The sequence below is a fragment of the Cebus imitator genome, unplaced genomic scaffold, assembly GCF_001604975.1.
Source record: "Cebus imitator isolate Cc_AM_T3 unplaced genomic scaffold, Cebus_imitator-1.0 Scaffold425, whole genome shotgun sequence".
NCBI classification, from domain to species: Eukaryota; Metazoa; Chordata; class Mammalia; order Primates; family Cebidae; genus Cebus; species Cebus imitator.
The window spans coordinates 1278615-1291218 of record NW_016107740.1 but is presented as its reverse complement, the minus strand read 5'-3'; the positions used below and the strand labels follow the sequence as shown (position 1 = coordinate 1291218).

Sequence of the window (12604 nt, the reverse complement as noted above, 5' to 3'; positions counted from 1 at the left end):
GGCCTACCACTTCTTATTAGAGTCTAACTAAAGGTCAGATGAGATTTTTAAGACCCCCTTCCACTAATGTACAAATATGTGTATAAAGTGAACATCACATATAAATGGAAGTAGTTGTCATAATACCACACAAGATCCCTTGATCTTTACACTATACCAGTAGCTTATAGCCTCTTGCAATCTGCAAGATTTTAGGGGTAGAGTAATTAAGCTTTATATTCTGAGCAGTGTTATAAGGAGGATCTGTAGTTGTGGTTCACAGGACAGGGAATGCATGGGGCACTGTAAACGGAGAGTCCATTTTTAGACAGGACTCCACCAAGCAGTAATAGCTTCTTCGTAGGAGCCAAAAGGTTTTCTAAGTTCAATACATCTTTGAAGACCATAAGAAAAACAACAATAAAAACAGCTGCTAGGGAATACAAATTATGCTCTCCAAGGCCAGATACAGTGGCTCACACCTGTAATCCCAGCACTCAGGAAGGCCAAGGTTCAAGACCAGCCTGGCCAACATGGTGAAACCCCGCCTCTAGTAAAAATACAAAAATTAGCTGGGTGTGGTAGTGCTCACCTGTAGCTCCAGCTATGCAGGAGGCTGAGGCAGGAGAATTGCTTGAGCCTGGGAGGTGGAGGTTGCAGTGAGCTGAGATTGTACGACTGCACTCCAGTCTGGGCAACAGAGCAAGACTCTGTCTCAAAAAAAAAAGAAAAAGAAAAAGAAAGAAAGAAAGAAAAAGAAAAAAAAGCTCTCAGGTAAGAAATGGCAATACAAAGACATTCACCAGGCTAATAAGCAAAAGTTTATATCAGAAGTTATTTACATGCATTTTTTTAAAATACTGATTCCTGGGCTCCCCTTTAGACCAGTTAAATCAGTCTCAGTAAGCAGTGCCTGTGAATTGATTTGTTTTATTTTGTTCTATTTTTTGAGACAGGACCTCAGTCTGTCACTCAGGCTACAGTGCAATGGCAAAATCATGGCTCACTATAGCTTCGACCTCCTGGGCTCAAGTGGTGATCCTCGAGCCCTAGACCCTGTCACTCCCTCTCCCCAGTAGCTGGGACTACAGGTACACGCCACCATGCCTGGCTATTTTTTTTAATTTATTTTTTGTAGAGATGGGGTCCCACTAGGTGGCCCAGGCTGGTCTTGAACTCTTGGGCTCAAGTGATTCTCCCACCTCAGCCACCCACAGTGCTGGGATTATAACAGGCCCAAGTCACCATGCCCAGCCTGGTAATTTTTTAAAATTCACAAAATGATTGAAACTTGAAATACAAGAAGATGGCCCAGAGAAAAAAACAGTTCAAGGGACAGCAGAGCAGTTGAGAGCCACACTATGCCCTTAGCCACCCTGGTTAAGGGTTATAGCAAGTTCTTTAGTGATGGGAGAACTCAAGGCCAAAATAGAACCCACCAGTACATTTTATAATTGCATATTACGCTTCATATAGTTTCTATTTCAGCATGTAGGTTCTGAGATTTTCAATACATCCCTTGGTCATTTTCACCGAACTGTGAGTTAGTGAACTCCTCGGGACCTGGTCAGAATGTCGATGGACTTACCTTGTTCTGAGAATCCCTTGGCCCTCTAAGGAGCTAGTAGTTAAAAACTGCAAACTCGCCTCAGACTGACATAGGTATGAGCCAGCTCTGCCATGCATGAATGGTATGACCTTGTTTGAGTTCCCTGCTCTCTTTTAAGTCTGTTTATTAATTTGCAAAACAGGAATCCTAGCCCCTTCTTTAGAGATTATGCAAGAGATCAAATAAGGCTACACAAGTAAAACTGATCATACCAGTAAGACTTCCTTATGCCTGGCATATAGTGAACCCTCAGTAAATGTAAATCACCATTATTATTTTCTCCATGACCTTTAGGGTTCCTTATAACTCCCATATTTTAAGATTCCAAGAATCATTCTGATTACACAGGTAGTGATGAACAAAAATCGGTAGGTACTGACATTGAAAGGCCCAATTTGTGTTTAGTACCTTTTCACACCAGCCTGGTATGGTATGGTATGGTATTTCTTTCTTTTTTATTTTTTTTGAGCTCTAGTCTCGCTCTGTCGCCTAGGCTGGAGTGCAATGGCACATCTTGGCTCACTGCAACCTCTACCTTCTAGATTCAAGCGATTCTCCTGCCTCAGCCTCCTGAGTAGCCAGGATTACAGGTGCCTGCCACCACATCTGGCTAATTTTTGTATTTTTTTCCCCCTTTTTGTTTTTTTGAGATGGACTCTAGCCCTGTCACCCAGGCTGGAGTGCAGTGGCACAATCTTGGCTCACTGCAATCTCCACCTCCCGGTTCAAGTGATTCTTCTGCCTAGGCTCCTGTACTCAGGAAGGATTACAGGCACGCACCACCACACCTGACTAATTTTTGTATTTTTAGTAAAGTCGGGGTTTCACCATGTTGGCCAGACTGGTCTTGAACTCCTGACCTCATGATCTGCCTGCCTCAGCCTCCCAAAGTGCTGGGATTACAGGTGTCAGCCACTGTGCTGGGCCTATGGTATGATAATTCAATGCCCACTTCATTCTTTGCTTGAGGTGTCCCTTGTATTTTGCTGACCTTGTTCTTAGTTTCAAAAGGACCTCATTTATTTTGCAGACATAGAAATTTTGTGATTCTTTATGAGAGCAGTGTGGCTGTTCTGGTGGTGCTATTTCTTGGCCGGCAATATCTGCACAGATACCAGCGAGCATGACTGAAGTGAATGTCAGACATTCTATTTCTACCTGTCCCCGGTCCAGCAACCGCTGACACACCTGGGGCAACCTGCTTTAACCAACGTGCGGCCCGGGAGGAGGCCCCACCTCAGCAGAACTTTGATGCATGTCTAATGACTGACTTGAGGACCTTGTTCTTGGAAACTACAGGGCTGACATTTAAGTGTCACCCATGAAATCTGCCTCAAGGTTCAAGGCTGACATTTGCTACACATTTCGGCTTTATAACCTTGGAGTATTCTCTTTGCTTTCTAGAGCTTTAAATACAAAGCATAAAGCCATTAGTGACCTGTTATTCTGTCAAAAGACATACACTTTGTTGATGTCCACCGTTTTCTTTTTCTTCTTCTATGGTAGGCGCAGACCTCTTCCATTTAGGTAGACAGGCCTCCTTTTGTAGGTAATCGTCTGCCATGTTATTGGTTCAGTCATGGCTCATATCCACCTCTCTGCCTTTTCAGTTTCTGGTGGTTTTCTTGTTTGTTTGTTTGTTTTGAGACAGAGTCTTGCTCTGTCGTCCAGGCTAGAGTGCAGTGGCATGATCTCAGCTCACCGCAACCTCCACCTCCCAGGTTCAAGCAATTCTCCTGCCTCAGCCTCCTGAGTAGCTGAGATTACAGGTACCTGCCACCACGCCCAGCTAAGTTGCTGTATTTTTAGTAGAGACAGGGTTTCACCATGTTGGCCACGATGGTCTCAAAATTCCTGATCTCAAGTGATGGGCGCCCAGCCTGCCTTTTCAGTTTTGAAAATAGGTTATCTTGTTTGGCAAATAGCAAGACATCAAACGGCACATAGACAAAGTAACCAACCACTGGATCTATGAAACTTTTGCCCATATGAATGAACTAATTTTATTTTATGTCACTTATTTATTTATTTTTGAGACAGGGTCCCACTCTGTTGCCCAGGCTGGAGTGCAGTGGCATAATCATGGCTCACTGCAGTTTTGACCTCATAGGCTCAAGCAATCCTCCCACCTCAGCCTACCAAGTAGCTGGGACTACAGAGATGCACCACCATGTCCAGCTATTTTTTTTTTTTTAAGACAGTATCTTTCTCTGTCGCCAAGACTGTAGTGCAGTGTCTCCATCCCAGCTCACTGCAGCCTTGACTGAGCCTCACTCAGGGTCAGGTGATCCTCCATCTCAGCCTCCTGAGTAGCTGGGACTACAGGTGCAAGCCACCACACCTGGCTAATTTTTGTAGAGATAGGGTTTCACCACTGCCCAGACTGGTCTTGAACTCCTGGGTTGAAGCAATCTGCCTGCCTCAGCCTCCCAAAGTGCTGGGATTCCAGATGTGAGCCACCATACCCGGCCTAATTTTAAAATTTTTTGTGGAGACAGGATCTCACTGTGTTGTACAGGCTGATGAATTGATTTTAAAAGATCAAATCATTAAGTTTGAAATTAGCCTTAAAATCACTGCTCTTACACTCCACCAAAAACAGTTTTCCAAAACATCAGTTTGGGTCCAGAAAGGAGACCTCAGCACCATCTTAGCTTTTACAGAAAGGCTTTGTGATGAAGTTACTGATTGCCTGTATCCACAATGTGCTAAGTGTAAATTGGGCCCAATTACTCTGATATCGAGTCATTTTTTTTAAGATGGAGTCTCACTGTGTTGCCCAGACTGGAGTGCAGTGGCACAACCATAGATCATAGCTCACTGTAGCCTCGAGCTCCTGGGCTCAAGTGGTCCTCATGCTTCAGCCTCCCAAATAGCTATGACTACAGGTGTGTGCCACCATGTCCAGCTACATCAAGTCTTGGAAAGTTCTGCAGTCTGCATCATGGTGGTAATTATAAATTTATGTTTATAAACTACAAAGACTTCAGGGTTACTTGTTTTCTCTCTTTTTTTTTTTTTAAGATGGGGTTTCACTATGTTGGTCAGGCTGGTCTTGAACTCCCAAACTCAGGGGATCTGCCCGCCTTGGCCTCCAAAGTACTTGGATTACAGGCGTGAGCCACCACGCCCGGCCGACTTCAGGGTTACTTTTGCATAAGTTTGCAATACCAACAGTCTCTGTACCTAAATTAATACTGATGTTGAATTTGATCAAAAATCAGGCAAAGAAAAGGGAGAGGTCCAGATAAGAGGGTACTGAATATACTTCCTGGCAAATCTGGATACAGATGAGAAAAGGGATCCAGTAACTTCTACTGTGTTTTCAAATACACCTTTAAATATGGAAGGTATGATGCTCCTTCATCTAATTCAGTCTTGTTTTATTAGTAGTGTTTGTTTTCTTTTGTTTTGTTTTTGAGACGGAGCCTCGCTTTGTTGCCAGGCTGGTGTGCAATGGCACAATCTACGCTCACTGCAACCTCTGCCTCCTGGGTACAAGCGAGTCTCCTGCCTCAGCCTCAGGTGTAGCTGGGATTACAGGTGTGCCACCATGCCAGCTAATTTTTGTATTTTTAGTAGAGACGAGGTTTCACCACGTTGGCCAGGCTGGTTTTGAACTCCTGATCGAAAATGATCTGCCTGCCTCGGCCTCCCAAAGTGCTGGGATTATAGGTGTAAGTCACCATGCCCGGCCATGTTTCTTATTAACTAAATGTTTAAATGCTCATTCTTAAACTGCTGGGGCCAGGATAATGTCTGATTTATCTTTGTATCCCTCACACACTTGTCCCAGAATCTTTTATACGGTGGTCCTATGTAGGTTCAATTTAAATCAAATTAAATTATAGGCCATTTTCCCCCTCTTTGTAGTAAAAAGTTATGTTGTACAAAATAAATAGTACCAAGTAATGTGTAATGGGAAAAAAAAAAAACTCTTCCATTTTCAAGTGAAGAAGCAGAAAACTGGTTTTTAAAACCTGCCTTTTGGGATTCCCTTGAGCAGCCTGAGGTCATGTGACAGCTCCCTATCAGTGGTTGGCTAAGGAATAGACAATGTGTTTTAACTCAGTTGTTTGACCTTTGGGCCTATTTGCTCTTCATTAAGCAACCCTTATATGAACCACATGAGTTTTACCTGAAGTCTTAATTCGGTTAGAGTCTGCCTTCTTGAAACAAAATGACGGGGAGGCCATTTTCCAAAAGGCACATCTTCTGGGCCAGGCATGGTGGCTTGCACCTGTAATCCCAGCACTTTGGAAGGCCGAGGCAGGCAGATCACCTGAGGTCAGGGGTTCAAGACCACCCTGGCCAACATGATGAAACCCCATCTCTACTAAAAATACAAAAATTAGCCAGGTATGGTGCTGGATAGGCGCCTGTCATCCCAGCTACTCAGGAGGCTGAGGCAAGAGAATCAATGGAACCTGGGAGGCGGAGGTTGTAGTCAACAGAGATCATGCCACTGCCCTCCAGCCTGGGGCACGGAGTGAGACTCCGTCTTAAAAAAAAAAAAAAGTACATCTTCTAGTGATTATTAGGATGGGGATTTTAGGAAAATCTGTTTCTAAGAGACCTGTTGTTTCACTAAATGAGCTACAATTCCAAAATGTGAAGAGCCATTTACCAAAGAAACAATGTTTTATGCAGGCCATGTTTTCCTTTTTCAAATGCAACTTGCATTTTCAACCTGTAGTTAAACAATATCCACCTCTTAATTTATTAAGTTACTTGGAATGAAAAGCTAGGCTATGGTAGAGGACTCCAAATGTTTCACTTTTTTTTTTTTTTTTTTTTTTTTTTTTTTGAGGGAGTCTCGCTCTGTCGGTAGGCTGGAGTGCAATGGCACGATCTCGGCTCACTGCAACCTCCACCTCCGGGGTTCAAGCGATTCTCCTGCCTCAGCTGCCCAAGTAGCTAGGACTACAGGCATGCATCACCACGCCCAGCTAATTTTCGTATTTTTAGTAAAGATGGGGTTTCACCATGTTGACCAGGATGGTCTCGATCTCTTGACCTCATGATCCACCAGCCTCAGCCTCCCAAAGTGTTGGGATTACAGGTGTGAGCCACCGCACCTGGCCCAAAACCATCTCTTACTAGAAGCTGATTACCTTCCTGGGGGAGGTAGGTGAGAGAATTAAGAACATAGATTTGGGGAAAATTCAAAGGATTAGCAGAGGAACAAGACTTGGAGTTCAACACCAGGGAATAATGCTGATAGACAAGGTAAAATTTCTGTCTGAACCACACAAACAAAAAAATTTGATCGTCAGTCTGAAATCAATCTCTTTAGACGTTTTAAAGATTCTTCCAGAAATTTGACTAAGTTTTCATTTTACAAGAGACACCTGTTCACCTGAAGTCCCTTTCCCTCTCCCTTTCCCCCACAGCTCATGCTACTCCTTGACCCCAACACTCTCTCCATACTGGGACCTCTGCCCAGGCTGTTGGATGTAGCCACTGCCACGTGTCCCCAGTCCCCCTCCGCTATCCTCCAGGTCTCTGCCATTTAAACTCCAAGAAACCTTCCCGATAGTCACCTCCTGACTCAGATTATGTTAAGTCCTCTTGCTTTTATTTTTATTTTGAGATAGGGTCTTGCTTTCTTGCCCTGGCTAGCGTGCAATGATGCAATCTTGGCTCACTATAGCCTCAACCTCCCAGGCCTAAGCAATTCTCTCACTGCAGCCTCCCAAGTAGCTGGGACTACGGGTGCCTGCCAGCACACCCAGAAAATTGTTTTATTTTCCAGTAGAGAATGAGATGACAATTTTTTAAATTTTTGTAGAGACAGGGGTCTCATTATGTTGCCCAGGTTGGTCTTGAACTCCTGGGCTCAAGTGATCCTCTCACCCTGGCCTCCCTATGTGCTGGCATTGCAGGCGTGAGCCACTGTGGCTGGCCTAGGTTTTCTTGTTTTAAACTCTCAACTCCTTACAATTCTTCGTCAGCCCACTTGTTACTCTGTTAATTTATTATTTAATATCTCCTGCGAGTACTACAGTAGCCCTGTGGGGACAGCAATCCTTTCTGTCCTCATTACTTCTTAATTACGCTGCATCCAGCACAGAGCCTGGCACATAGCAGGTGCTCAAAAAAGGTTTGTTAATGGATTACTTGTATCCCTACAGATCGTGTACTATACAGGGTCTCATAACATGGAGGTTTTGTTAAAGTCTGTCTCAGTCAGGCAAACGTGGCTTAGGGGATCATGCCCATTCTGTGGCATTAATGCTCAAGATGCTTATTTTTCTGCACATTTAACATGAACATGGATTTGGACTCTGTTTTCACAGATAAATGAACCAGTCATTCTGGGGCTTAGTAGCATGGCACCATTTTCTTTTCTTTTTTTTTTTGAGACAGAGTCTCCCTCTGTTGCCCAGACTGGAGTGCAGTGGCATGATCTCAGCTCACTGCAACCACTACCTCCCGGGTGCAAGTGATTCTCCTGCCTCAGCCTCCCGAGTAGCTGGGATTATAGGCACGCGCCACTATACCTGGCTGATTTTTTTTATTTTTAGTAGAGATGGGGTTTCACTGTGTTAGCCAGGATGGCCTGAATCTCCTGACCTCACGATCCATCCACCTCAGCCTCCCAAAGTCCTGGGATTACAGGTGTGAGCGACCACATCTGGCACACGGGGCATTTTCACTGAAAACTCCTACCCACTGATTGCAGGAGGGGAACCTTGGATAAGTGTCTGATTCTGGGATCCCATGTCTGGAAGAGTGTTCTGTTATCTTACATGGGCTGTTCTGAGGGCCAGTGCCCACTGCTTACAAGGGCCTTGGGGTACTCATCTCAAAACCATCATATGATCACACACACACACACACACACACACACACACACACACACACACACACTTTTTCTTTCAGTATTAGAAACCTGAATTCTGGCTTGGCACAGTAGCTCATGCCTGTAAACCCAACACTTTGGAAGGCCGAGGTGGGCAGATCACAAGGTCAGGAGTTCAAAACCAGTCTGACCAATATGGTGAAACCCCATGTCTACTAAAAATACAATAATTAGCTGGGCATGGTGGCGCACGCCTGTAGTCCCAGCTACTCAGGAGGCTGAGAGAGGAGAATCACTTGAATCCAGGAGGCGGAGGTTGCAGTGAACCGAGATCATGCCGCTGCACTCCAGCATGGGTGATAGTGTGACTTTGTTTCAAAAACAAAAATGAACAAAAAAAGAAACCTAAATTCTTTCTTTGGTAAGCACAGACTTCTTACTAATCAGCTACTCATCAGACTATGCATTTCTTACCCTTAAAAATTCAACCCTTTAAAAAGAAAAAAAAAATAAACTATTTATATTCTGTGAAAAAATAGGAGGTAGAGAATAGTTAATGCTGGTCATTTGGGGATTATCAGAGAAATGCTATAATGCTATATTTCTCCAGACCTGTTTGCATAAGGTGCATCCAATTTCAGACATGTTAAACTGTGTGTGTGTGTAGCTGGGTACAGTGGCTCATGCCTGTAATCCCAACACTTTGGAAGGCCAAGGTGGGTAGATCACAAGGTCAGGAGTTCAAAACCAGCCTAACCAATATGGTGAAACCCCATCTCTACTAAAAATACAAAAATTAGCCGGGCATGGTGGCAGGTGCCTGTCGTCCCTGATACTCAGGAGGCTGAGGCAGGAGAATTGCTTGAAACCAGGATGCAGAGGTTGTAGTGAGCTGAGATGGCACCGCTGCACTCCAGCCTGGGCAACAGAGTGAGACTCCATCTCAAAAAAATAAAAAACTGTGTGTGTGTGAAGGATGGGGGGATGCATTCTACAGTTGATGACATGCAGTAAACACTACAGGAAGAAGCCACTGCCAGATATTTTCATGAAATCAGTATTAAGAGTCTCAGTGAAATCACTCAAATAGAGCTAGGTCATTCTTTTTGGCTATGGGAGTCCTCTGAGGACATTTGTGCTTACAAACATACTAGGCACTCTGGCCTAGTAAATTAAACAGACATAACAATATGTTTGTAAAATGGAAAGCAAAGGGGGGTGGCAAGGGTCAGCATTTTGATGTCACTATGTGATGTTCACCCACCTTTCTCCGCCCCTGGGTTATGTGCATCTGCATCATGGCGAAGATGATGCCAACTTACCAAACCTCCTCAGGGTGCCAAGGATTGCTGATCTCTGCTGGGTGACCTGACACAGGGTCTCCTTCCAAGGCCTCCGTTACCTGAGCTGTGAAATGAAAAAGATAACAATACTGACCCAAGGACTGGTGCTGAGAAGTCCAAAGTTAGTTAGTGATCACTAAATGGAATGCGGGGAGGAGGTGAGAAGAAGGAACATGGTGTTTTGCTAATATCACAGACTATTGTGTGCGCATGGAACTACAAGGAAAGCTACTTAACCAGGCAATATAGGAAGTCTCCACCGGCCCATATATACATATGGAGAAAATAGGTCACAACCGTTTGCCAGCTCTGCAAAACTATTCTTTTCCATATTAATTAAGGGACACTCCAGGAAAGAAAATCTCACTATGACAAAGAGAGAAAGGAGAGTCTCACACCTGTAATCCCAGCACTTTGGCAGGCCAAGGTGAGAGGATCACTTAAGCCCAGGAGTTTGAGACCAGCCTGGGCAACATAGTGAGATCCAATCCCTACAAAAAAATTTAAAATTAGCCGGGTGCCTATGGTCCCAGCTAGTTGGGGGGACTGAGGCGAGAGGATCACTTGAGCCCAGAGATCTGAGGCTGCAGTGAACTATGATCGTGCCACTGCACTCCAGCCTGGGAAACAGAGCGAGAGCCTGTCTTTAAAACAGAGAAAGAGAGATTGGGCACAGTGGCTCACACCTGTAATCCCAGCACTTTGGGGAGGCTAAAGCCGGTGGATCACCTGAGGTCAGGATTTCAAGACCAAACCTGGCCAACGTAGTGAAACCCTATCTCTACTAAAAATAAAAAAAAATTAGCCGGGCTTGGTGGTGGGCACCTGCAATCCCATCTACTTGGGAGGCTGAGGCAGGAGAACCACTTGAACCTGGGAGGCAGAGGTTGCAGTGAACCAAGATCATGCCATTGCACTCCAGCTGTCTCAAAAAGAGAGAGAGAAAAAAAAAAAAAAAAAAAAAGAGAGAGAGAGAGAGAAGAGGAAATGTATAAAGAGTGGACCAACAGGGAGGAGCAGCTCACAGGTTTGACCAGGTGCTTGACACTCCACTCTACTGCTTGCTAGCTGGTTTATCTGGGGCATTTTACTCAACCTCTCTGAACCTCTGAGTTTTTCTCATCTACTATGGGCCTAATAGTACCCATTTGCTGGAGACACTGTGACAACAGATATGAAGCCCTTCAGGCCTGGCACACAGAGAAAATGTTCAATGAAGAGCAGCTATGATTATTACGCTCATCTAAAATTCTCTCTGCAGAAGCACATTAAAAATTGTGGTCTTTTGGGGTTACTTGCCAAACACTCAAAATCATTTAAGTCACTGTGAGTTGTGTGGGTTTTAAACGTTCACCTTAGGAAGTCCTCTATAGCCAGCTTTTCTGCCTATACACAAATAATATTCTCTAATGATTCAGTTTCATATTTTTAAGTAAATACTTTTTGTTTTGTTTTGTTTTTTGAGACGAGTCTCACTCTGTCGCCCAGGCTGGAGTGCAGTGGCGTGATCTTGGCTCACTGCAACCTCCGTCTCCCGGGTTCAAGTGATTCTCCTGCCTCAGTCTCCTGAGTAGCTGGGACTACAGGTGTCTGGCTAGTTTTTGTATTTTTAGTAGAGGTGGGGCTTCACCATGTTGGTCAGGCTGGTCTTGAACTCCTGACCTCGTAATCTGCCTGCCTCGGTCTCCCAAAGTGCTGGGATTACAGGTGTGAGCCACCGTGCCCCGCAAGTAAATATTTTTGATTAGCTAGGTTCAGTATGGAAGATTTTATTATACTACTGTTCCACCAAGAATAAATAAAGCTGTGACAAGTGTCTCATTCCTGCCATCCCCTCCGAGAAAGACTACAACGTACCTCTTGGATAAGAAAATACGGGTTGTGCTAACTCCCGAGGTCCAGCTCAGTAATCATTTGTTACAAAGTTCTTCCCAACGCAATGGCCAAATTAACTAAGGTTGAGCTTCTGATTAACACACAGTGCTGGAAGGAACTTTGACCCACAGAAACCTGGCATTTGACTTGCTTTTCTGAGTCCAACCTGTGTCACGAGTGCCCATTTCAAGGGTAATAAAGGACCTGTCTGTTTGCTTACAGCAAATGGAAGTGGTGCCATGTCATTACACAGCTTTTACCTCTCCTGTTCACCTACCCTTGGCAAAGAAAGTTTGCAGCCCACACATCAGTTTTTGGAGTCACAGAATGAAAGGGTATGGATTTCCAAACTGAAAAGCACCTAAGTTCTACCTGGCATTCGGACTAAATGTTACTTGCTTAAGAAACATGAATACGGTGCCAAGATCAAAGTGGCCAGGGTGGAGATCAGGTGTTTGAGCACGTGCACATTATAACCATCCAGATTCTGCCTCAGTGAACAAACTGCTTTCTCTGCTAGCTCCTGGGTTCCCTTTTAGTGACATGTTATAAAACAGGAATCAGATGCAGGGAAAAGACCACAGTGCTTGAGAGTTCATGTCTCTTCCTGTTCTAGGATATACAGTGCTCCTCCCCACTCTGCCAAATCCATAAATTAGAATTCTAACCCCTACTATCTCACAATGTGACTATATTTAGAGATAGGGTCTTTAAATGGGTAATTAAGTGAGATCATAGGGATGGGCCCTAATGCAATATGACCAGTGTTTTTATAAAAAGAGGAAATTTGCCTGTAATCCCAGCACTGTGGGAGGCTGAGGCAAGTGGATCACTGGAGTTCAGGAGTTTAAGACCAGCCTGGCCAATATGGTGAAACCCCGTCTCTACTAAAAATACAAAAATTACCCAGGTGTGGTGGTGCACGCCTGTAGTCCCAGCTACTTGGGAGACTGAGGCAGGAGAATCGCTTGAACCTCGGAGGCAGAGGTTGCA

General features: G+C 44.5%; 1 protein-coding gene across 5 annotated transcripts in view; it reads right to left on the bottom strand.

Moving 5' to 3' along the window:
- Positions 1–12604, bottom strand: part of RBM47 (RNA binding motif protein 47) — a 210409-nt gene that overhangs the window by 114656 nt on the left and 83149 nt on the right. For all 5 annotated transcript variants that reach the window (XM_017509877.2, XM_037731850.1, XM_037731848.1 and 2 more), the window contains one exon: positions 9716–9800. The gene's annotated coding sequence lies outside the window, so the exon portion shown is untranslated. The remainder of the gene's footprint in view (positions 1–9715; positions 9801–12604) is intronic.